This window comes from Schistocerca piceifrons, chromosome 11, assembly GCF_021461385.2.
Source record: "Schistocerca piceifrons isolate TAMUIC-IGC-003096 chromosome 11, iqSchPice1.1, whole genome shotgun sequence".
Classification (NCBI taxonomy): Eukaryota; Metazoa; Arthropoda; class Insecta; order Orthoptera; family Acrididae; genus Schistocerca; species Schistocerca piceifrons.
This window is the reverse complement of record NC_060148.1, coordinates 55,596,361-55,622,585: the sequence shown is the minus strand read 5'-3', so window position 1 is coordinate 55,622,585 and position 26,225 is coordinate 55,596,361. Positions and strand designations below refer to the sequence as shown.

Genomic DNA, 26,225 nt, shown 5'->3' with positions numbered 1-26,225 from the left:
CTGATCAGATGAAGCGCCATATGTTGCACGTTTTTTGATCGTTTGTATTTTTTTGGTTCTAATAAAACCCCATGTCACTCCAAGCACGTGTGTGAATTTGTACCTCTCTATCTACATTACCCCGTGGTTTATTAAGTTTTCAGTTTATACTGACTTTTTGATCACCCAGTATATTAACAATAAATTTTAATATTTTTAGGAGAAAATGCATAGAGTGCTTCATCAGATCTTGGTTGTATGTTGTTCATATTATGGTCTCTCCATTGAAAACTTAGTAGCTTATGAATTTTATTTTCATGTTATTTCTTCACTTACAATTGCACAAATGTTATGTCCGTAAGGATGGAGCTGTCCACAGATGTTTTAAAAAAATTATAGTATACCACTTAACTCTCCCTCACACTCTAATATCAGCACTTTGTCAGTGAAATTAATTTAAGTTGTAGAATATCCAGTGACAATGGTACTGCCATACATATAATAACAAACAATTTAAAATGAGAAGTGCTTTTTCACTCATATTGTGGTGAAGTATGCATGTACAGCTCAAAAGTTTTTCCAATGTGTTGAAAATTGATTTCAAGTCACTGTTGTGAAATTACAATAGATTTAAAGCTTATGCCAACATACAGAATTTTCAGACTATTTGGAGTGAGTGTTAAATTAATAAATTGCTAGGTGTTAGATTTTGCCAGATAATTAAGACACATTACAAAAAATGTGCACAGTTGGCATCAGCTGTGCCAGGTACGTACACGGCAAATGTAAGAGAAGACAATTTAGCAATGAATTGTTTAAATACAAGAACTCAGTATTCAGGTGAATAGCCTATGAAGAAACATACATCTGTGAGAGAAAAGGCACTGAAAGCTACAACTGAAAAAAACCTACTGTCAAAGAATAACCTGCTTGGAGAAAGTGGAACCATAGTATACTTGACACCTAAGTTTCAGAACTCAGACAGTATATGTGAAACTAGCACAAATATTGACTATACTTCCAAAGGGCATCAAAATTACTTTGTTCTTGCTACATCGATCCAAGCTATTTTTGCATGTTATTCACCGAATAGTTTTGCTGAAAAGTTTTAGGGGTGGAAGAAGAACTAGCACAGTTTGAAGAATGTGTTACAGCCGTGAAACACTAGCATTTATTTCCCCCATATGTGCTCTGTGACAAACATACACAACATCATTATTATTTTTAAAAAAATGGTTTGAATGACATTTACGAAATTAATAAATCTGTTGGTTAACAACAGACAGATTATTGTATTGGAAAGTATTTGTGCATGTTTCTAAAAGGAAATATTTGAGCCATACTAAATTTAGAGTACAGTGAGTACTGTTTTTAGTTAACAAGAATAAATACAATACTAACCACTGTTGATTAGTATGTTTATGACTAATGTAGAAGAGAAGCAAATTCTGCAGAGAATAGGGCATTAATAAAAAGAAAAATCTTTATATGCACATTAAAATAAGAGTTTGAAACTGCATCAGAGTAATGGCCACAAAGGACGAAACTCAATAAATGTACCAAGAACTGTTCTTCACTGTTTGATAGGAAAAATAAAACTACTATAATTTTTTTTACAATGTTAATTACCATCCCACAGTTGGAATACAGTCATTTTTTGAGTACTCTTCCTGCCTATGTAATCTCAAATAAGCCAAAAAGCTGTAGTCATCCTATAAGCACTCAACCATATCTTCTGCTGTACTTTATCCACATTCCCCAAGCATGTGTTCAAATTCTCAGTATGAACTAATAATTCCAAACAATTCTCACAGTCAAATTCATGATTACAAATGCTGAATGCAGTCCTTGCAAAAGCAATGTGGTGAACATTAGCCAATCACCATCAATATTTCAGCGTCAATATTTGGGCACAGTCTGACAATGTTGAGACAGTACACAGTAGTTGAACTGGCTGTGGCAACTTCTGTGAACTACATTACTTACCATGTTTTGGTGCAGGAGCAGCCTTATGTCAGTTTTATTTTGCATTTTAAAGAGCTGTTGAATAATAGTTAAAATAAGATGCATCTTTAAACCACGTATTTGTAGTGATTCTTCAGTTTCTCCCAGCGTATTTGTTGCTCGAACAGTCCACGGGTATACTGCTGGTTCATAGTGTCCAACGGGCACAATATTTTGGTGATCAGACATGTCGCCATTGTCAGGTGCGCTGACGAACTGAGCTCCATATCGGCCGCCCGCCCTCAGGAGCTCAGTTCGTCAGTGCACCTGACGATGGCGACATGTCTGATCGCCGAAATATTGTGCCCGTTGGACACTATGAACCGGCAGTATACCCGTAAACTGTTCGAGCTACGTATTTGTAGTTCGTTAATGCATTGTTATAAGTGAATATGGATTCGGCCTACAATGAGAATTATTACACCCGTTGACATACTTCTCTGGAAATGCTATATAGTTTTGTTTTGAGGAACATTCCATCTGCTGAGTTGGAAGCAGGTTGTCCCCTACTGAAGGAGGCTTACCACCTACCGAACAGTCTACCACCAGCGACCACAAGCAGAGTCGCGATCGATGCAGGTTAGCACACAAATGGGTGTCATGACGGCCTCCTAAATTAGAGATTGCTCTCAACAACATCGAGAGACACAGACACCCCAGGTAGATAACCACAAAGGTCACCCTGAGACGAAAGGCAAAAATGTGATATCGGCTAACTGCACGACACAGACGATGGAGGCTACCTGACGAACAGAGCCTGATCAACGTGAGTGGTGAACATTGACCAAATAGTGATAACTGATGAAGTGATTGACTACGAAGGGTGGCTGGCATAGCAGGAAGAACTGAATCATAATATTAGCAACTTCGAAGAAGATGAGACAATGGAGACTGAGTCATCTGTGAGACAGACACTACAGCAGATCATTTTGGCTACCATACTGGAAAGGAAAAGATTAGTCCCAGCTAAAGCTGGCACCTGAGAAAATACCTCAAGGCATAACATTATTTACTTGCCACTTTCTTATCATATTCTCTTTAGATAAACATGTACTACATATAAATTCAACATTCTTGTCATTTCCTTAGCTATGTGTATTATGTATGTGTAAAATTTGTAACAACAGTCTAAAGAAATAACTTAAAATTGTAAGACTGAACTAAACAAATTATGTGCTTTTCCAAGAAAAGGGATATAAATGCAATAAAAATAAAATTTGTTAAAACCTATTGCTTGGAAAGGTAGTTAGTGTGCTCTCAAACAGCTTGCTCCTCCCCCTCATGGAGGAGACTGAGGGGAAAAAAAGATAGTGTTAAGGCATGTTGTTAATGACATGCCCATACCCATGGTTCTAAATATGTGTTACTCAGGGAATATAATTGATAGTTTCCAGAATGAGATTTTCACTCAGCAACGGAGTGTGCGCTGATATGAAACTTCCTGGCAGATTAAAACTATGTGCCGGACCGAGACTCGAACTCGGGACCTTTGCCTTTCGTGGGCAAGTGCTCTAATTGATAGTTCTTTATCTGTGTTATTTCTTTGAGATAACATATTTTAGAACAGTTAAGAATATCAGTTAATCAATGGACAGCCTGTAGCTTGCTACCTTTCTTATATCCCAGGCAAATTAAGAAAAATAGGGGAAATAATTTATAAGCTTTTGACTCCTTAGAAAAATACTCATACTTGATGTAGTAGCAAGAAACAGAAGAGCTCCGTCATATAGTGGGTGAGCGTCTGCCTCCCCAAACCCTTAATTCAGTTTTTTTAACCTTAGTTTTCTGTTTTTACGAAAAACAGTTCATCTATTATGACAAAAAAATATTTCTAGTGAAATCCTGCAGGAATGTGGGAGGGAGCAGTGGCAGGTATATGGGGTGGCATGATTGTAGCGTACAGCAGGAAGGCACACATGCTGAAGGTGACTTAACTTGGGAGGGGTGATAGGATGGAGGGGACAGAAATTGTTGGGTGTGGAGACAGCAGGTTACTGTAGACTGAGGCTGGGATAATTTCAGAAACAGAGAGTATGTTGTAAGGATAACTCCTGTCTGTGTGATTCAGAAAAGCTGGTCGTGGAGGGGAGGATCCAGATGACCTGAGTTGAGAAGCGGCCATTGAAATTGAGCATTGTATGTTCAGCTGCATGTTGTGCCACAAGTATGGTGTACTTTGCTTATGGCTGCAGTTTGGTGGAGGCATTGATCCTGGTGGACAGCTGGGTGGTAGTCATACAATAGAGAAAGCTGTTCAGTGATTGCAACATAGCTGGTACATGATGGCTGCTTTTGCAGATGACCCAGCCTCTGATGGGGTAGGATAAAACAGTGACCGGACTCGAGAAATAGGTGTCGGGTGGGTGGATTACGCAGCCCTTGTACTTTGGTCTGCCACATGTATGTGATCCCTGTGCCATGCTGTTGGGAGTGGTATAGAGATAGAGTAGGACGATGTGTAGGTTGTATGAGCAATGAAACACCACTTTAGGAGGGATGGGAAGGATTTTGGGTAGGATGTCCCTCTTTCAGGGCAGGAAGAGAGATAAAGCCCAGGTGAATGATATGGTTCAGTTATTCCAGTCCAGATATTGGGTGAAGAGGGGGCGTTCCTTTTAGCTGATTCTTTGGGTTGGTGGGAGGATTGGGGATGTGTGAGGATGTGGACTGGAAATTGGTTAGGGACTAGATTTGTGGAATGTTGCTGTCTGTGAAGGCCCTTGTGAGCCCTTTAGCGTACAGGACGAGAGAGTTCTCCTCAGTGCAGATATGTTATCCACAGGTGGCTAAGCTGTATGTGGGGGGGATTTTTTGTGTGGACGGAATGGCAGATGTCGAAATGTAGGTACTATTGGTGGTTAGTGAGTTGGATGTAAACAGAGGTGTGGAAGGAGACATCAGAGAGGTGGAAGTCAGCGTCCAGGAAGATGGCACATTGTGTAGAGGAGGACCAGGTGAAGCAGATGGGAGAAAGGGCCTTGAGGTTCTGAACGAATAAGGATAGGGTGCCAAATTGTGAAGATGTATCATCAATGAACCTTAACCAGACTAGAAGTTGGGAGTTAGATCACTGTATATTTGTGGAGTGACTTCATCACCATAGCGTTCAGTTAGTTTGTATTCTAAGAGTTTTTATAGTCATTTTATCTCAGTTTGGGAGTCATTCATTGCCTCTCTGCAATAAATCATGCAGTAAAAATTGGGATTTCTCTGAAGAATCTAGAAAATTGCATACTTCTTCCAATCAGCATCAAAATTGGTACCATGAGTGTGGGCCCCTTTTCAAACAGAGGAGGTGTTTGACACCAATTTAGCATAGCAATCTTGATGATAACAGTCCTCTACAGCTACCAAACTCAAAACATTGTTGATGTGTTCAACAACTTTTCTACAAAATCGTAATCACATTTCTCTGCTTTTTCAGGCAGTGTGTGTTTCAGAGTTAATTATATCATTGCCATTGTTATCTTAGTGAAGCTCTTGAAAGTGGGGTTCAGTGATCAGGAAAAGTGCCCAACACCATTCAGACCTCAGCAACATCTTTAGACAAAGATGTTGCTGAGGTCTCCCATCACAGCACTGCATTGCACGAGAGACATCAGACAGACATTGAAACTCTGTGGCAGCGTCATGGTAACTGCAACAAATAAACTACAGTGGTGCTATCTTTTTGTTTGGTCTTCAGCCTACTCAGTTATAGATGTGAGATGACGGTGAAAACTTTCACACGAGGGCCTCTCCCCTTTCCCTAATCCCCTCCCAAAACTCTAGACATGGCACTCACCAGCCATATGCCACGAAGTGAACTGTCCGTAACCATCTCTCAATCACATCATTTACATTTACAATAGCTAAAGCTCAAGTTACACAATCACAAGTCAGTGCCGCCAACTGGACATTTCCATTTCAGTCACAGAGGTGTTGCATTAATATTATCTTGTGAAATACACAGAAGCAGAGTCTCCATAAAGAAGTTATTTTTCCTAAACATGCTTGCAGAAATAAGTAAGTTATTGCCCAGATCATCCTAAAATGATGGATTTATTGCATCAGAAGACTTGCAGTTCTCACAACCTTTGCTCCTGAAGTGTAAACCAGGTAAGTGGGGATGGGAGCAGGGATTCTGAACAACACACACATAAAATGGGACAATGTAACATATGTAAGAAACATAACTCCTTTTGCAATAAACAATTTTATTTTACTGTAGTTGTTTTTAACATGTCATATTAAAAAAATCACATTTGTTACAACAATTACTCCAACACACAACATACAATTGTCATCCACTTCAAAAAAAACCTTTTATGACAGTGGGTTTTCACAGCGGAGTGCAACTCATTTCATTTTCTTAAAGTGTATCTATGATACTACTACTGACAGTTCCATAACGTTTATGTAACCAGACGCAGAAATTTGGCACAAATGGTAAAATATAATATAATGAACTAGGCTACTGGCCATGGCCTACCCTTAGTAACCATCCCAGAAAATAGAGGGTGGTGGCAGAGAATGTTTGATTGTGCAATACTGTAGTCGTTCTGGTGTGGTACTGGATTTGCGATGTGTTTCTGAAAATAAATCAAAGGTATATTGAATGAATTATCGAATATATTTTGATAGAGCCTGGTATTAAGGGAAAGAACAAAAGTAAGTAGAATAACATCACTACACGTCAAATTAGAAAAGAATTAAGTACTTGCTGATTAGTAACATGAATTTTGTATGTAGAGTACACCACTTCATTGCCAATGAGGCGCAAATCAATCTCAAATTAAGTACCTAGGAGTAAAAGCTCCTGAATTTGAGCAAATATTAAGAATGGTGAAGCATATAATCAGCTAATCTGATCAGGTACTCCATTCACATTGTACGTGGGCAGCTGGAGACAGTGATTCTAGCACTTACTGACGGTCATTTTGTAGGTGCATCTGCAAGGCATTAAGCAGTCTAACTGCATGTGTACAATATATTCATTTAATAATGAGACTTGGCATAAATTAACCCTCAAAGTTTCAAAAGAAAGTGATTTCTTCCACTGATAATTCACAAGTTGAGAGTACTTTCAACAATCACATTCAAAATTTAACACCAAAAATAAGACTAAATGGTTCAGCTGAAGCAGTAAGAGATTATACTAAAAAGGTCATTCCATTTAACTTTAAGCACCTAGAAGTAGCACCAACATCATTCATGGAAATTAATAGAACTTAAAAATTCTAAAAAACAAAGGCTCATATGTTGTTCAAGGAATTTCAAGCTGCCTTCAGAAAAGCCATTCAAAATTAATAAATACTGTCCTTAGTAACATATACGATGCCTCACTGGTAAAAAAATTTGCCACACAGGTTAAAATATGCAATTGTTCATCTGTGTTATAAGAAATGTGACAAGACAGACTTAAACAATTATTGTTCAATTTCCCTATTGACATCTTTTCCCAAAATATTTGAAAAAGTAATGCACTTGTAAAATTTTGATAAACATTTTTGGAATACAGTGATCAATAGATTATCATATTTTGACTAAAGTTCAGTCTTGATCACACCATTTATGTTTCAATGACGTAGGTAACCGGTTTCGGTTATTTTTACATAACCATCATCAGACCCATGGCTCCCTTAGGATGGTAGGCGGAGCTCTCCTCAGCTGCTATGAAGTCAGTTGACTTCGTAGCAGCTGAAGAGAGCTCCGCCTACCATCCTAAGGGAGCCATGGGTCTGATGATGGTTATGTAAAAATAACCGAAACCGGTTACCTACGTCATTGAAACATAAATGGTGTGATCAAGACTGAACTTTAGTCAAAATATAATGCACTTGTATTTAATACAAAACAATTTACCTGGCATATCACAATTTAGAATCCAGAAGGAATACTTAACAGAGAATGCTATTTACAAATTCACCCACCAAATATTAAATGTATTAAGTAATAAAATATTGCCTGTTGGTATATTCTGTGATATTTCCAAGGCACTTGATTGTGTAGATCATGCTACATTCTTATAAAAATTTAAGTTTTATGGAATTGACGGCTTTAACACAGCTGATTTGAATCGTACTTACGGTAACAAACAGAATGCAGCCGGAAGTTTTAACTGAAGGATGCAATGATACAGCCAGTGTTAGAAAAACAGAAATTTCTGTGGGGAGAAGCCACAAAGGTGATCCTGCAGGGTTCAATTTTTGGGTCCACTCCTGTTTCTTATATGTGTGAATGCTCTTCCACTTAACATTCAACAAGCAGTGTTACAATAAATCCTACTAGAGAGAAATAATCAATTTTTGACAATATAATTTAACTGGATAGATGAAAAATCTTTCCACCAAGCAGCGGCAGGAGAAAACACATAAAATAAGCTTTTACATATGCAAGCTTTCGGAGCCAGTGGCTGCTTCTGCTGTCATAAGGGCATTGGGGGGAGAAAGAGGGGTGAAGGAAATCCTCCTACCAGAAGAAGTAACCACTGGCTCCAAAAGCTTGCATACATAAAACCTTTTTTTTATACGTGTATTCTCCTGCTGCCACTTGGTGAGACTTTATCATCTATTCAATTACATTCTATTAGAGAGAAAGCAACAGAAGAGATTATAATGATATTTTTCAAAGAACTGTTAAGGGATTCTGTGAAAATTGACTCTCCCTTAATTTTGAGAAAATTCTCTTTATTCAGTTCTGTGTAACAGTCATCCCAACAACTGATGAAGCACATGAACAGGAGCCACTAAATATGGCAGACTGCTCCAAATTTTTGGGTGTACATATTGGTGAAAAGCTGAACTGGAAGAGGCATATTACTGGGGTTCTCAAACAATTAAGCTCAGGTACTTTTGTTCTTCACATAGCTGCTGCTCTTGGAAACTAATGAGAGTGACACAAATGACAGTATTCGTACACCAAAAGTGTTGTCAACTTAAGAAAGAGTGCTCATATTAGCTACATTTGTAAGTAGTACTCACCACTAGATAAATAAGATTTAACTGTTTCTCACATTATCAAGCTAAAAATTTTGAGAAGCTGGTGGGTTTGTCTGCTTGTACATGTTCAGATGTACAGAGTTGTACAGTGTTACATAGCGCTCCAGAGGACAGGTGTGTCCCTACATATTCTTAATGACAAATGATACTAGCGAATGAAAACCCTGAAGCAAGATAGTCTACAAGAGAGCTCAACTATTGAGAAAATTTGTTATTTTGTTTGCATGTTGATAACTGTGACAAAGGACCATGCATGTCTTTCAGATTGGATGGTGATCAAGTAACTCTGCAAGTGAATATATGGGCTCCAATCATTGCTGTCCTACACTGGAAAAGCATGGTATCCTCAGAGAATATATATAACACTTACAATGGTTTTGACTGAACTCAAACAAATAAACTGTTAATGAAATGACATTTTGATCCCATCTTTCCTTGTATAAACTTACTTGTAGAGGTTGCGTGTTTGGCAATTTGATCTGATATTTACTGTTACCTAAAAGACACTTTATATGTTTGTGGACAATACACACATTATGCATACACAAAGTCTCTGCATAGTTTTTCAAGAAAGGTAGATATTGCAGTGTTGTATTGCCTTTCAGTAAGCAGCAGGCAAAGATGAGACAAAGTCTTCTCGCAACATCCCATATGACAGCTGAACAGAAGTAAGAGGTTAAGAAAAGCCAAATTAAATTTTCGTTAGCTAATTCACATCTAACTCAAGTGGAATGCTGCAAGCTGTAAATTTTAATGCAGCACACATTCATTCAAAAGTGTTCCACTGAAATTGCCATATTGTTGTATTCAACTTAAAAATATGAAAAAATACCACTTACCATCAAATTTCTGAGTCAAGTGACATAAGAAAAATGAAATTTTAATGTTATTTATAGAAGTAATGATTATAATAATTGGTAGTACATTACAGTCTGCTTATTTTATCCAGTTCTGTATCACATAACATTTGTGTTTACGGAAAGCATCCACCATGTAAGCCAAAGTTGCACCTTCATTCTTTTTCACCTTTACTAGTACACATGCAGGAAGCTTCACTTTGTTGTCTGGAAGTTTTCTCAAATCTGGGGAACCAGTAGGATTATCATTTACAGTAAATAGATGTTTGGTTCAAATGGCTCTGAGTACTATGGGACTTAACTTCTAAGGTCATCAGTCCCCTAGAACTTAGAACTACTTAAACCTAACTGACCTAAGGACATCACACACATCCACGCCCGAGGCAGGATTCGAACCTGCGACCACAGCGGTCACACGGTTCCAGACTGTAGTGCCTAGAACCACTCGGCCATAGATATTTGGAATCATTTTTTCATCCTTTATTGTGTTATTTGTATAACATGTACGGGTTAAACGCCATTCATAATGCTGAATGATACTTCCTTCTGGTAATGGAGAGTTCTCCTCTTATCCAAACAGGCACACAGCATCGTGTCATGTGTGTGTATTCCACACGTGTCGTATTAGTCTTGGCTTCCTTGCTACTTGACATTAATATCACCAACAGCAGTAAGTGGACAGAGGTTCACTGAGAGTTTCTCTCTCAGTATGCACAAGCTGGTATTGGACCTCACCTATAGTAAATCTTTTCCCTAACTGCAACTTTTTTTTTAATTGTTGTGATAAAAATTTCCTGTTTTTCTTTGCAGTGCCAGTAACATTGGTATCTACTTTGAATAAACTTTTTACAAGTGGTACAGACATTATGAAAAGTTGTGTACAAATATGTGATAATGTTTGTTCAAATAATTACCCAGACAGAACAACATAGTATCCTTACACATGTTTTACAATTTCATTCTTATCTTATTGACTTTTGGCATCTTTGTGAGTATAAAACTCAAGACAATGAGTGTGTCACAAAGCATCCAGAAGTTGATTCCCCAGGCACTGGTTGTGTGTGCTTGGCAAATATTGTAATACGGAAGGGTGACATTTCGTACCAACTAGACATTCATCAATACTAAGCTGTTTATGTGGCATGTAATGATGCCTGAATATGTCACTGGCATTATCAGCCAATGGCTGGTATCTGATTCACGGCTCATAGTCAGGATGACCTCGTGCTCGACATTTCTCTGGATCAACAAGATCAAAGTATTTCATGAGACGTCTACATCGGAGAGCAGAACTCATTTTGCCAAACCACAGAAATGCCCGAGATGGTCTTGTGCTCCAGTATGAAAGCATTGTAGTCTTTTGTTGAGTTCCGTGTTCGGCAGGCATCCCATAAAACTCCTTACCTCAGCTATTGTGACAGGTTTCAATCTTTTATATGGGCTGGGTGAAGTAACAGCACATTTAGCCATACACTGCTTATCTGTGTGAATTGTTTCAGTGGCAATTAGTTGAAGTAACAATGCTGCAAAAAATAAATTGAAAAGTTCAATTGCAGATGTTGTGGTGGCATATTCTTTGGTCCAGGCAGCTCATGTTACCAATGGGAGAGCAATGTAATGTCTGAGGTGCAATCACTCAGGCAGAGCCTAGCCACAGCTGCGGGTGAGCTTTTTTGGGTGTTTGTGTGGTCGAAAGTGTGTACTTGTGCCAGAGAAAGTGCGACTACTGTTTTTCATTGTGTGTTTTTATGCACCGCACATCACCCAGCTATAAGGTGAGGGGCTCTTTTCCTTTATTTTATGTATTATTCCATACACGAATTTCCATTGTTTTTATACTTTACGTACAACCTGGACAATGAAGAAAAAGTAATGACAATGATGATTATATATTGTGATATTAACAAAACTGATTTAATTAGAACAGCTGTTTTAGTTGATACAGTAATCTGACTTTACAAGAAAATTAAAAAGTAATAATTATGATGAATAACACAGGGGAATATGTATATACTTACCTGATGTAAAGCCTAATACTAGCTTTTAAGAATCATAAGATTATAATGTTATGAATGTTTTAAATACAAAAATGATTAAATAATGAAAATAAAAGCAAGTATGAATTATATTCAGATATCATATATGAATGAAAAAATGTTCTTGATGTAATATTTAATGTTTGAGTTGGATTAGCTAGAAAATAGTAACACACCTATTCATTTATACAGGTGTGAGGGTAGAATTTTGGTAGAATTAAATTCAGGGTTTTTCCTTTTGTGAGTATAACGTGTGAAGTTTTGTGTACCCTAGTTGTACATAAATGATTAAACTTGTTGGTAGTTAATTTTATTTTAAAAGTTATGTCTTTTAAATAATACATGGGTGCTTATTTCCACATACAGTATTGAGTGTCAGTGCAAATATTTGTTTGTGCTGTGTTATTTGTATGAGGTTCTCCTTTAGAAGTATGTGGCAGATGAATTTCACCAGTCAAAGCCTTTACATCACAGCATGGAGTTTCCAATACCACATTGGCTGCTTACGCAGAGCCTCGGAGTAGGTAACATTAGGACTCGTCAATCAGGACATTATTCAACAATAGACTTAGGAATACTTCTGTAAAATAACTGCAAATTGTTTCAGTGTGAATGATATCTCCTCTCAGAACGCATCCCTTTGCATGGTTATGTAATAAAAGTTCGTGTTTACATGAATCAATTGAAAGCTATTTCAGGAGTGTGGAAGACACTTCAGGATTAAAACTAAACTAATATGTTTCAACAATTTTGCCATGCTTGACCCTCTCAACTCCCAGCCATGAACAATCATTTCTTCCCGTTCTCCTCTCAGCCTGTATGGAAAACGGGGTCAGCAAATTTTGTGCTCGGGAGAATAACAAGTCATTACTATCATGGGCTACAGATCTAATGTGCCAGTCAAACTGGGTCAGACAGTAAAGATGTGAAATGGAAACATAGGTTTGGTCAAAAATGGGACAGCATGTCAAAATAACATGTGGATATCAAGTACAATAATTCATTGCTCTACATTAAAAGGTATCTTAATTTATGCAAGTTAATATAAATAGAGCATTATTCATTCATTCATTCATTCATTGTCATTTAGTGATCACCAGAGCCCAGATTTATTTAATTATTTATTTTTTCAGTCACATATATGAAAAGTTTAAGTGTTCATGAATCACAGGATATATTTTATTTTATTGTTATAATGTGACTGTATACATAGAAAATCTACTCACCAAGCGGTGGCAGGAGAATACAAATAACATAGGTATTACATATGCATGCTTTTGGAGCCAGTGGCTTCTTCTTGCTGTCATTTTTACTCAGGCAATTCATATGAAGAGGTTCCTGACGTGATTGTGGCCACATGATGGGAATTAGCAGACTTTGAATTTGGAATGGTAGTTGAAGCTAGATGCATGGGACATTCCGTTACAGAAATCGTTAGGGTCTTCAATATTCTTTGGTCCACAGTGTCAAGAGTGTGCCAAAAATACCAAATTTCAGGCATTACCTCTGACCACGTACAATGGAGTGGCCCATGGCTTCCACTTAACAATCAAGGGCAACAGCATTTGGGCACAGTTGCCAGTGCTAACAGACAAACACTGTGCGAAATAACTGCCAGAATCAATGCAGAATTTACCACTAATGTATCCATTATTACAGTGTGGTGAAATATGGCATTAATAGGCTATGGCTGCAGACAACCAACACGAGTGCCTTTGCTAACAGCACAACAATGTTTGCAGTGCCTCTCATGGACATGTGACGATATTGGTCGGACCCTACATCACTGGGAAGCTGTAGCCTGCTCATGCGAGTCTCAATTTCAGCTGGTAAGAGCTGACGGTAGGGTTTGAGTGTAGTGTTGACTGTATGAAGCCGTGGACACAAATTGTCAACAAGACACTGTGAAAGCTGGTGGTGACTCCATAATAGTGTAGGCTGTATTTACATGGAATGGACTGTGTCCTCTGGTCCATCTGAAACAATCATTGACTTGAAATGATTACATTCAGCTACTTGGATACCGTGGACTTCATGTTCCAAACAATGATGGAATTTTTGTGGGTATCAAAGTACCATGTCACTGGGCCACAACTGTTCGCAACTGGTTTGAAGAACATTCTTAACAATTCGAGTGAATGATATGGCCATTATGGGACATAATCCAGAGCTCAGTTTGTGCACAAAATCCTGCACCAGCAACACTTTCGCAACTATGGATGGCTGTAGGGGACTTCCCACGACTTGTTCAGTCTGTGTCATGTCAAGCTGATGCACCACACCAGCCAGAAGAAGGTTTGGCACATCAGTAGGGGGTATCCCACGGCTTTGATCACCTCAGTGTATATATTATTGCTATTTCAGCCTTTTTCATATTTTCCTACAGCTTACACTTTCCCTGAACATTATGTTCTGTTGCAATAAAATGAGGCTAAGTGCACTTCAAGTTTGATTCTGAAGGTGTGCCTCTGCTTAATTTTCTTAGATTCCGAATTTCAGATCTCATAAGCAAAACACACACAAAAACAATACTGTGTATACCACTGTAACTGGAATTACTGTGTGTAATAAGCAACTTCATGAGACAGTGAGATAAACAAAAGGGCTAGCAGCCCACAGTTTTCCAACTGCTAGTGACTTCTGCAGAACTAGAGAGTGTGTGTGCTCCAAAAAAGGTCTGCCAATTAGTACTTCTTAAAATTAAATTCTGAGGCTGTGCAGATGATGACTCCTGCTGCATCAACATTATCATCTAAATTAAGATCTCAGGTTATGATGGGTGATGCTTTCACTACCAGTGAACAGACTGTTCTATGTCAATTGGGTATTAAGTAGATCAGGTGTTCTATGAAGTCCCAAATAGTGACATATGCATAATGATACACACAGAAAGAACAAAGCAATGCAATTGTGTAAGAAGCAAATTTGATATATGCAGATACCAAAGGCTCCAAACTCCACAAATGTGTTTGTCTTTGATGAGTGATCCATGATCCACATGTAAGGTTACTGCTAGGTTTTAGAAATGGGGTTTGTCTTTGATGAGTGATCCGTGATCCACATGTAAGTTAACTGCTAGGTTTTAGAAATGGGGTTTGTCTTTGATGAGTGATCCGTGATCCACATGTAAGGTTACTGCTAGGTTTTAGAAATGGGGTTTGTCTTTGATGAGTGATCCGTGATCCACATGTAAGGTTACTGCTAGGTTTTAGAAATGGGATCACTTAGGAAAGTAATTCTGGATATGCACTGATTTAAGAAAAATGCCCTCTTGTATACTAAGTTTTGGCCCACGAATCAAATTTAATATCTTGACTACAAAGAACTGAAAGGATCGGAAGAAGAGAGTGCTAACCGAATTAAAATTAGTCTGATCACACTATATGTCTTGGTTTCAACTGCACTGCGTGTTGACAATACATAGTTCCATTTATTCCATTAGAAAGCATTGACAGCTACATGTATTATTTTGTCCTATTCTAGTTGAACTCTTATCTTTGGATAAAACAATCCCATGCCATAGTGTAATTGAGTAAAAAGGCAGCTGTTCGGCAAGGACATTAATGACGACTGTGATCCATTTACTGAAGACAGTACTGGAGAACCTGATAAAATGCCAGGGAATAAATCCATTACTGCAAATAACATGTGTGTGACCTGGCATATATTGCCAGCAATCTAACCTCATATGGTTTAGGTTTAACATTTATTAAAATTTTGGAAGCTTTATTAACATTAAGACTATATACCTTTAATGTAATATACATTAATTAATGCTTTTAAGGTAGACACAGTCACTTTTTTCACTTCACCTTAACAAAAGAATAAGGTGTTATACATATGATGGAGAGTTAGCATTGTTTTGATCCTAACATTCAAAACTGTGGGTTATCATCTTTTTCTTTTCTGTTTTACTTCTTTACAACTATTTGCCTATGTTTATTTTTAAGCACAAGCACAGTATATATCTACTGAAAGAGAAGAAAAAGTAGATCACCACACCCTACACTGTATAGACCACAACACACCAGGAAAAGAAAAAGAAATATTACTAAGAGGGCAATAAACAAGCAAAGAAGAAATGAAGGCAGGGCTTATAGAAAATGCAAAGACGAAGTAATTGCTTGGACACACTGTTGAAGAACTGTGTAGTTATCCACTAAAGTGTGAAGGAAAACAGTCAAGCACGCTTCTGGAATAAAGCTGAACACAACAATGAAAAACTGTGATGACAGTCAAGATGTCAACTTCAAAAATGATAAATACCTTAAACTGTATGCCAAAAAACTGATGATGATGATGATGATGATGATGTGCAATCCTCAAGAAAAAGCAAACATTTTAGAACAGGGGGAGTGAAAAAATTTTCAACACGTTAACAGAGGTAAAAATATATGATGGACTACATCCTATGAATAAATACAACTGAATGAAATAAGACTCTTGCATACATACCACTTATGCATCATGACTATTTTGAAAGTCTTCAAGTGCAAAATGAAGAAACTGAAGATTCGGTTATTATTAGTTTTGTGGCTACACTTAACTATAACTCCTTGTTTCATCATGTGTTATACACATTGCATTGTAGTTTAGTTAGGTTTTAACTTTTAGATTTCAGTTTTGTAATGTAAAAGAAAACTAATATGAAAATTTGGAAACACTTTGTGAGTGACTAAATTGAGGATAATTTCTTGTGTTTAGTAGCTTTGGTATGTTGTTCTCTGATATACGATAATAAAAGTTGCATATTTGCTCTCAAACATTTTGCAGTACTTTTTGGTGAAGACAGAGCTAACCCACAAAAGTAGAGGCAACATTCCAAATAAAATATTTTCTGTGATTGTTCAAGAATTTTGGAAGCATGTATCATATTACATAGCTGAACAAATAGTGGGACAATTTGTGGAAAAAGTTAAAATTAAGTCTGCTGTGATTTACAATTTATAATTTAACCAAACATATAATTTGCAATAACTCTAAACTATGCTTGTGTAGAGAAGTTTGGCAGCAGGAGGAACCATCTCCAGACTGGTGAATATAGGACTATAAATACAAAATTAAATACGAGTAATGTAGGATTAGGTTTAACAGTGAATAAGAAAAATGCATGGAAGCTACTACGAACAGCATAGTGAAAACACTATTGTAGTCCAGGTGGACATGATGTCCACACTAACCACAATAGGAGAAGCTTACATGCCAACTATCTCCAAAGACAATGACGAGATTGAAGAACTGTATGATGAGATAAAGGAAATGGTTCACACAGTTACCAGACACAAACATTTAATGCTGATGGGGAACTGGAATTTGATAGCAGGAGAAACAAGAGAAGGAAGAACAGTAGGTGTATATGGACTGGGGAACAGGAATGAAAGAGAAAGCTGCCAGGCAGAATTTTGCACAGAGCTTAACTTAATAATCACTAACACTTGGTTTAAGACCCATGAAAGAAGGCTGTATATATGGAAGAGACCCGGTGATAAGGAAGGTTTCAAATTGATTATATAATGGTAAGACAGAGATTTCAGAACCAGATTTCAAACTGTAAGACATTTCCAGGAGCAGATACGAACTCTGATCATAATTTATCGGTTAAGAACTTTAGATTAAAACTGAAGAATTTGCAAAAAGTAGGAAATGAAGGAGATGGGACCTGGATAGGTTGAAAGAACCAGATGTTGAGAGTTTTACTGGGAGCATTAGGCAATGATTGATTAGAAGAGGGAAAAGGAATACAATAGAACATGAATGAGTACCTCTGAGAGAAAATAGTGAAGGCAGGTGAGGATTAAATAGGCAAAATGACAAAGTCTAGTAAAAATCCTTGGATAACACCGGAGATATTGTATTTAATTGACAAAAGAGAAAATATAAAAATGTAGCAAACGAGGTAGGCAAAAGAGAATACAAAGTATAAAGAATGAGGCTGACTAGAAGCGCAAAATGGCTGAGCGGGAATGGCTAGAAGACAAATGTAAGGATTTGGAAGCATACATGAATATAGATACTGCCAATAGGAAAATTAAAGAAGCCTTTAGCTATATGAATATCAAGAACTCAGATGGAAAACTAGTCGTAAGAAAAGAAGGGAGAGCTAAAAGGTGGAAGGAGTATTATAGAGGTTCTATACAAGGGAGATAAACTTGTGGGCCATATTATAGAAATGGAAGAGAGTGTAGATGAAGATAAGATGGGAGATGATACTGCAAGAATAATCTGACAGAGCACTGAAAGACATAAGTCAAAACAATGTTGCAGGTGTAGTTGACATTCTGCAAGAAATACTGACAGCACTGGGGAAGACAGCCATGACAAAACTCTTCCATCTGATGTGCAAGATAAATGCGACAGGCAAAATACCCTTAGACTTCAAGTAGAATATAATAATTCCAATTCCACAGAAAGCAGATTCTGGCAGGTGTGAATATTATCAAACTATTTATTTAGTCAGTCATGGTTGTGAAATACCAACATGAATTGTTTACAGAACAATGGAAAAGCTGTTGGATGTTGACCATGGGGAAGATCAGTACGGATTCTGGAGAAATGTAGGAACATATGAGGCAATACTGACCCTACACTGTATCTTAGAACTTAAGTTAAGGAAAGGCAAACCTAAGTTTATTGCTTTTGTAGACTTAGAGAAAACTTTTGACAGTGTTGATTTGGATACTTTCTTTGAAATTCTGAAGCTAGCAGGGGTAAAATAAAGGGAGTGAAAGATTATAAAACTTGCACAGAAACCAGACAGCAGTTACGAGTTGAGTGGCAAGAAAAGGAAGCAGTGGTTGAGAAGGGAATGAGACAGGGTTGTAGCCTATCCCTGATGTTATTCAATATGTAAATTGAGCAAACAATAAATAAAACCAAATAAATATTCAGAGAAGGAATTATAGTTTGAAGAGAAGAAATAAAAATTTTGAGGTTTGCCAATGACATTGTAGTTATGTCACACAGACAGGACTTGGAAGAGCAATTGAATGGCATGGACAGTGTCTTGAAAGAAGGATGTAGAATGAACATTAACAAAAGCAAAACAAAGGTAGAGGAATGTCGTTGAATACAATTACATTATGCTGAGAGGATTAGGAATGAGGGCAGTAAAATAACTAATGAAGGCCAAAAAAGAGCAGATACATAATGTACACTTGGAAATGGCAGGAAAAACATTTCAGAAGAAGAGAAATATAAATTTAAGTGTAAGGAAGTCTTTTTCTGAAGGTACTTGTCTGAAATGTTGCCTTGCATGGAAGTAAAACATGGATGGTAAACAATTCACACAAGAAGATAACAGAAGCTTTTGAAATGTGGTGCTACAGAAGAATGCTTTAGATTAAGATGGGTGGATTACATAACTAATTAGGTGGCACTGAACACCACTGGGGAGACAAGAAATTTGTGGTCAACTTGACTAGAAGAAGGGATCGGTTGATAGCATACATTCTGAGATATCAAGGGATTACCAATTTAGTATGGGAGGGAAAGATGGAGGGCAAAAATCGTAGAGGGAGACCAAGAGGTGAATACAATAAGCAGACTCAGAAGGATGTAAGTTTCTGTAGTTGAGCTGAAAAGGCTTGCACAGGATAGAACAGCATGGAAGCTGCAGCAAACCAGTCTTCAGGCTGAAGAAAACAACAACAAAAACAACATGGTCATAATGGCTACAAAAATAAAGAATCAAATTTATTGAGCCTGTAGAAATTTCTCTTCTGGCTCCCATTTTGAAACATTAAGTACATTAATGAACAGATATTAATGTTATTAGCTGAATAAACAACTTTTAGTGTATGATTGGTCCTCATTAGATCAAAATCTACTATCTCATTTTAGGAATGAAATAAGCTACTAGGAATAGTAAACATACATTATTTACTCGAATCTAAGCCGCACTTTTTTTCCGGTTTTTGTAATCCAAAAAACCACCTGCGGCTTAGAATCGAGTGCAAAGTAAGCGGAAGTTCTGAAAAATGTTAGTAGGTGCCGCCACACAACTAACTTCTACCGTCGAATATATGTAGCGCTACACAGGCATGTTTTGCAGGGACAAAGATAAATACTGGTGCCAAAACCTCTGCGTCAGTTACAAAAAAAAAGTGGAAGACGAGCTTTTTTTCTCCGCCCCGAGTTTCGAACACTGTATATTCGTACATTATCCAATGAAGGAAATACAAATTTCGTATTATTCATCTTCGAATGTAGCAGCATTTCAATATACTACAAAAATCCGACTGGCAAGACTGTCAGAGATGTTTGTCAATATGGGAAACTCTTTCCTGAATTTTTTCCTACCTGTGAAAGGAGATGGTTGCTAATAGGAACTTATATGAATTGTGAATAACATGCAGTATTCTCTTCACCATAAGAATAATACGAATATAAACATTTTGTCATGTATTATTTCGTGTTTGCAGCTATCTCATTTAAATCCTGTCTGCCTAATAAACTACGAAACTAGAGTGAGACAACAGCAAACGCGGAAGAATACACATATCATCCCATGTTTATATTCGTATTATTCTTGTGCCTTAAATCTAAGATGACTCTAATTTCGGTGCAGAATGTAGTGTACTAAAAGAGGCGTGTGCAAATATTTTCAAACGGAGAAAAATTTTCGTTAAACTCTCGTTCAGAACATCTATCATATGCAGTCTATTATTTGGTTCTTGTTGATCATTATCAAAGAAAGCAGTAGTGTAAGTAACAACAAATAGCAGTCTCTTGCCATTGTTTCGCTAATGAGACGATTCCTCTCTCTCTCTTTTTTTTAACTGGAAGCGGCGGTAGAGCGCACATGCGGCGAGCGGCGACAGGCCGTAAACACTAATTATCAGAAAGCGACAAACAATGCACGCACAATACATTAATGCATTTTCAGCTTAGAGTGATGTAAACACCTATAACAAAGAGAACGGCACTTATCAGATCAAAGAAAAATAAGCAATCAATTCAAAGCAGAGGAAGCACGTGAAAAAGGAAGGGTACCCGTATAAATACGGACGGAGGACTTGATGCATAGCAATGGCTACCTGGTAAAGCTTAAGTGCTAAGCTTATGACTCGAACCAAACTACTGTAGCTGTATCGTCATTCATTCGACCTAAATTATGTCTCATATTATAATGGGCCAACTTTGTTTTGATTTGGAGGTGCGGCCTAAAACTTTTCTCTCACCTTGAATTTCGAGTCTCATTTTTCAGGTGCGGCTTAGATTCGAGTAAATACGGTATGTTATGAATTAATAAATAATTTTTTTTTCCACTAGCATTTAATTTAAATGCAAATAGCGGTAAGGCTTGGACACATATTATATGATATAAACCTTGAATGCCCATTCAGTGCATCATAATTTTTTTATCCTCACAACAGGATGATTAAACCTATAATTATCATGGTTCAAATGGCTCTGAGCACTATGGGACTTAACTTCTGAGGTCATCAGTCCCGTAGAACTTATAACTACTTAAACCTAACTAACCTAAGGACATCACACACATCCATGCCCGAGGCAGGATTCGAACCTGCGACCATAGCGGTCGCGTGGTTCCAGACTGTAGCGCCTAGAACCGCTCGGCCACTCCAGCCGGCCAGCTATAATGAAGTCTGTGAAGAGTGATTGATAAGAAATGTCATGCTTCTGTTAACATACACTACGTTATTTTGTTTTTGTCATTCCTAAGATGTTTTCAAATGACAGGAACTGCTCACATATATAGTAGTTGTGAGTGTAACAACAACAAATTAAATGTAACCACTCAGTATTTTGTAACTGATGCTTTGCATTTCTCCTCCACAAATAAATTAACTGGCTTGTACTTTAATAACCTTAATATACCTAAAAGAAAAAAATGTGACATGAGTTTTCTTAGTTGTAAAACCCGTAACTGAATAAAACAAACCACTTAACTTGAGTCTCAAGATATTCTCAATAAATCATCCTTCCATTGTTTCTTGTCGTATCCATCGAATGGTGGTAATAGTGATGGGGAAAGACTAGTAGTACCACTAAGTCAAAATGATGATATCTCTTAAGGTGGATTCACACTCGTCAGAAAGGAATAAAACCTCAAAATATATCACAGTGCATTTCAAACAGAGAAAGTAACAAAGCTTCTCAATGAACTGGATTATCAATTTCAAGGTTTCTCTGGAAGAACGTTGTGATATTGAAAACGTTGGTGAGATGTTGCTTGTGCCCGTTAACATTGGCAGTTAACCTATACTCATCACGCTCACTACATAGTGGTAGTAAATTTTGCATTATTTTATTGTCTGCTTTATTTTTAGGCCAGGTTACATAGGTTCCATGGGGACATGAACATTTTTCCTACCTATTCTGTGAAAGAGACCACATATCTGATGGCGATGACACGATTCTCAATAAATCATGGTTATAACAGCGGCTCTGTCAGCTCTTTCAAAGGAGAAAAATGTTTTTAATGTTAGAAAAAGAGGTGACTTTTACGGTAAAAAGATTCTATGCACAGACACCCTTACCAATACTGTTTATATTTTCTGTAGCTTTAGTGTCCCCACCAGTGGACACTGCGATGGAGGCAGATGAGCTAGCCTGGGTTGCACCACGGAAGAGTGCGATAACCTGTCAGGCAGGGCACACAAAGTGCATAGTATGGGCAGACCCACTGACGAAGGTGTTTTACCTGTGGTTGGCAGTAATCAGAGACCTTGCTTTGTGCCAGCCATGTGCCACGTTATCCCTAAGTACATCTTTATGAGAGTTCGGACTTTCTGTTTCCTGTGGTATCGTAGTGCCTACATTGGTAAGAACGATGCACTGTTCCTTCAGACGTGCAGTCACATCCGAAGGAACAAGCACTGCAGCAACTGCAGCCATTATGAAAGGCACAAAATGTATTCGCAGTTGCAAATATGAACAACCATCAGCTGTAGATGGGAATGTGAAATTTTGTGCCGGACCGGAACTCAAACCGGGATTTCCCGCTTTACGTAAGTGGTCGCCTTAACCGCTTTGACTGTGTCACAACTTACCGCCAAAACCAAACTTCCGTAATTCATTGTCCCTGCATCCCAACATTACTCATACACACATTACGTAATTCCTGTACAAGGAAGGACATTTTAATTGAAAGTTGCTGCCTGGTGTTGGCAGATAAGTAGGATTTTAAAGTGCTTGTGTTGTTACAAAGACTAATGTTATGTTCCTTCCGAAATGTGTGCACGTCATTCCCAGCAGATAGTTATTTGTATTCACAACTGTGAATACATTCCATGTATTTTATAACAGCTGTAGCCATTGCATTGCCCATCCTTCTGGGGCATCGTTCTTCTTAACGACACAGGCATTGCGATATTGTATTTATCTGCCAATACCAGCCAGGAATTTTCAATAAAAATGTCCCCCCCTGTATGGGAAATACATAATGTTTGTATGAGTAAAGCTACATTTTCCTAGCTGCGGGAATTCGTCGCAGCATGCTATGTGAAATGTTTTCCTAGGTGTAGAGTGGTGTATGCCAGAACCTAAAAAAACGATTTTTTTTAATTTGGCAACTACCTGGTAGAGTGATATGAGAACTACCTCCTCATACGTTTTTTTTTTAACTCAATGAAAATTTTGTGCTATTGAAATAGATTACTATTTACGATTTTTAGAAAAGTTGATTTTTCACACTTCTCAATATTTACTATGCCATATCTCCTAAACTAAGTGTCGTACAACAACATAACTTTATAATTACCTTCAGTAATATATGTCAATAACATCTGCAAAAGTTCTGGCCAATAGAGTCAGTAATAGTGAAGTAAAATGTAGCGTCTGACACGGAATTTTTACCAAACCAACATCCGAAATATGTGTGTGTGTGTGTGTGTGTGTGTGTGTGTGGGGGGGGGGGGGGGGGGGGGGGGTAGGCTGAAAACGAGAAGTAGTTTCGTAAAGATTTGAAATAATTTTTACAGTTTGTTGGAAGTCGGTGGGTGCTATAGTTTCCTCTAGATGAGAGCAGTTTTGTGCAGTTCACTGGCATGACGCTATTTCCTGCGCACTGCAAGGAGCTTTCTGCTAGGCCCGGGGCAGTGCAGCACGACAGCAGCAGCGGAGAAGTGAAGTCCAAACATGCAGCGCAGTGCTCGAGCTAAAACACTGTTAATTTTGGCACTCTGAAAGTACATGGAAGATAGGGAAGAGGAGGACAGTATGTTATCGGAAAAAGTACTCAGAAAGCAGTAAGACAAAAGTTCTTGCATCATGAAGAAGGAGTGTATAAAATTTTAGTTACAAAATATTTGCTTGACGATGTGGAGAAGTTTACGGCATTTTTAAGATTCACACCCAACCAGTTTCATTACCTTCTTTCGCTAACTGAAGACAAACTGAGAAGTAATTCCTGTAATGGAGTGGCAAAACTGATTACATCAGCAGAAAAACTCACAGTTACATTAAGATAAGTTTCTCAATCATAAGAAATTTTAATGTAAGTTGTTAGGCTACGGAATGTAGTAATGACTGTTATATCTCCGGCTGTGCCACTATTTCAGTACAATCGATTGTTACAATACGCTTTGCACTGCCTTGCAATTGTTCCAGTAGAATAAATGCTAATTTGCAGAACTTCTATTACATATATACGTGTGGTTTATACTGTTTCTGACGGCAGCAAATGGGACTGAGAATTGGACAAAAATATTGGCTCTGTAGTTTGAAGAAAATAATACTAATGTCGAAAGCATGTTTCACTTACTATAGGTATCAAAGTTTGCAGCAGTAACAGTATTGTCATAGTTCCTAGGTCCTTGCTCACTGTCAGCACTTTGGATGGAAGCAGGATGGCTGCTGTTTGCGTTCCAAAATGTGGAGTTGTTGCCATATCCTTGATCTCTCTGATTTATGGTTTATATGTCCATCACAGTATTTCAAATCTGTTTTTTGGCTTTGCAAATAAGGTTGGGTCTAAATTTTTTTACTGTTGCTGCCATGGATTTGAGGAACAAACCAGTTTCGTCCTCAGTCGATAAATTTGGAAGAAGTCTGTCGATCTTCAAGTCTTTCCTTAACGAGTTCCTGTAGCACACTGTTAGGAAAACATTTTCCTTTCAACCTCCATGCTATTAAGGAATTGAAGCCTGTCCCGGTACACAGCTCTTTTCTTCGTGGCTACTGATCCACTTGTCGCAGACCTTTCTAGTTTCCGTATCTCCTAAAATGATCTCAGATGTTTCTCCATCACCTTTTGCACTGCTCACCTGAAATAACAACCGTTAAAAATCTTGAAAAGAGCAAACAGTTAAACTATGTCTAAACACATTCCATTTATAACATTAGCATTGTTATTCAATTTCAGAAATGTTTTACATACTGAATTTTGTGTCAGTTTCAAATTTATGTGCTTACTTTTCATCCGAAGTAATTTACTCCCATAATTTTTTCAGATACCTTGTAACTGGGGAATCTTTCCATTCTCAACAATTCTCTCATCGCATTTCAGCGTCTGAAATAAGACCATTTCTGCTCCATGTTCTCGAGGCTCTTGAACAAGCACTGTTACCTAAATTTTTACCACCTCCAGACTAGGGGGAGGAAGGCAGAAGAATTCTGGACTTGTTGAAAATTACCTAATGCTGTTGCTGCACTTGATGGTAAACACATTAGGACTGTAGCCCTTAACCAAACAGGAAGTCAATATTATAACCACAAGGACTACTTTTCAATAGTTCTCCTTGCCATAGTGGATGCGAACGTAGCTGACGTAGGTTCTTACGGAAAAGAGGGAGACGCTGGAATATTCGATAAATCCAAAATTGGGAGACTATTAAAAAATGAATCAATTTTCCCACTGCCACAGGTATTGCCACAATCAAACCTGCTGTTGCCTCACGTCATACTTTGCAACGAGACCTTTTCAGATTAGACGAAAATAAGATGAAACCTTACTGCAAACAACAAATGCTAGAAGATGCACGTAAAAGAAACTTTAATTACCAGTTAAGCAAAGCACGAAGTTTCCGAGAAAGCTTTTGGTATCATGTTCCACATTCAGAGTTTTCTTTACTTCTATAAATATTAAAGTTGAATCTGTAGACAAAGTCATTTCAGTTTGCTGCTGCTTGCACAAGAGGAATACCAGTCCCCACAGCCTTATAACGCAGATCTATCAGAAATTAATGAACTGCCCAAGGAAAACATGATACGCTTGGCAGGAATGGGCGGTTATGTCAAAGCTGAGGGATTCACTGTGAGAAGCGGAACCACTGATTACTTCAATGGACCAAATTTTAATTGATGTTCACAGTATTGATCACAATAACAACATCCAACTCATGACAACTATGGTTAAAAAATTAGTACAAACATATTTATAAATGTTATACACGGATGTAATAAAA

At 37.7% G+C, this 26,225-nt stretch overlaps 1 long non-coding RNA gene across 1 annotated transcript in view; it reads right to left on the bottom strand.

Moving 5' to 3' along the window:
- Positions 1–6,238: 6,238 nt before the first annotated feature.
- LOC124720516 overlaps positions 6,239–26,225 on the bottom strand; it is a 34,915-nt gene continuing 14,928 nt past the window's right edge. The window contains exons 3-4 of the long non-coding RNA XR_007006184.1: positions 24,584–25,085; positions 6,239–6,554 (exon numbers count right to left, since the gene is read on the bottom strand). This is a non-coding gene — a long non-coding RNA (uncharacterized LOC124720516). The remainder of the gene's footprint in view (positions 6,555–24,583; positions 25,086–26,225) is intronic.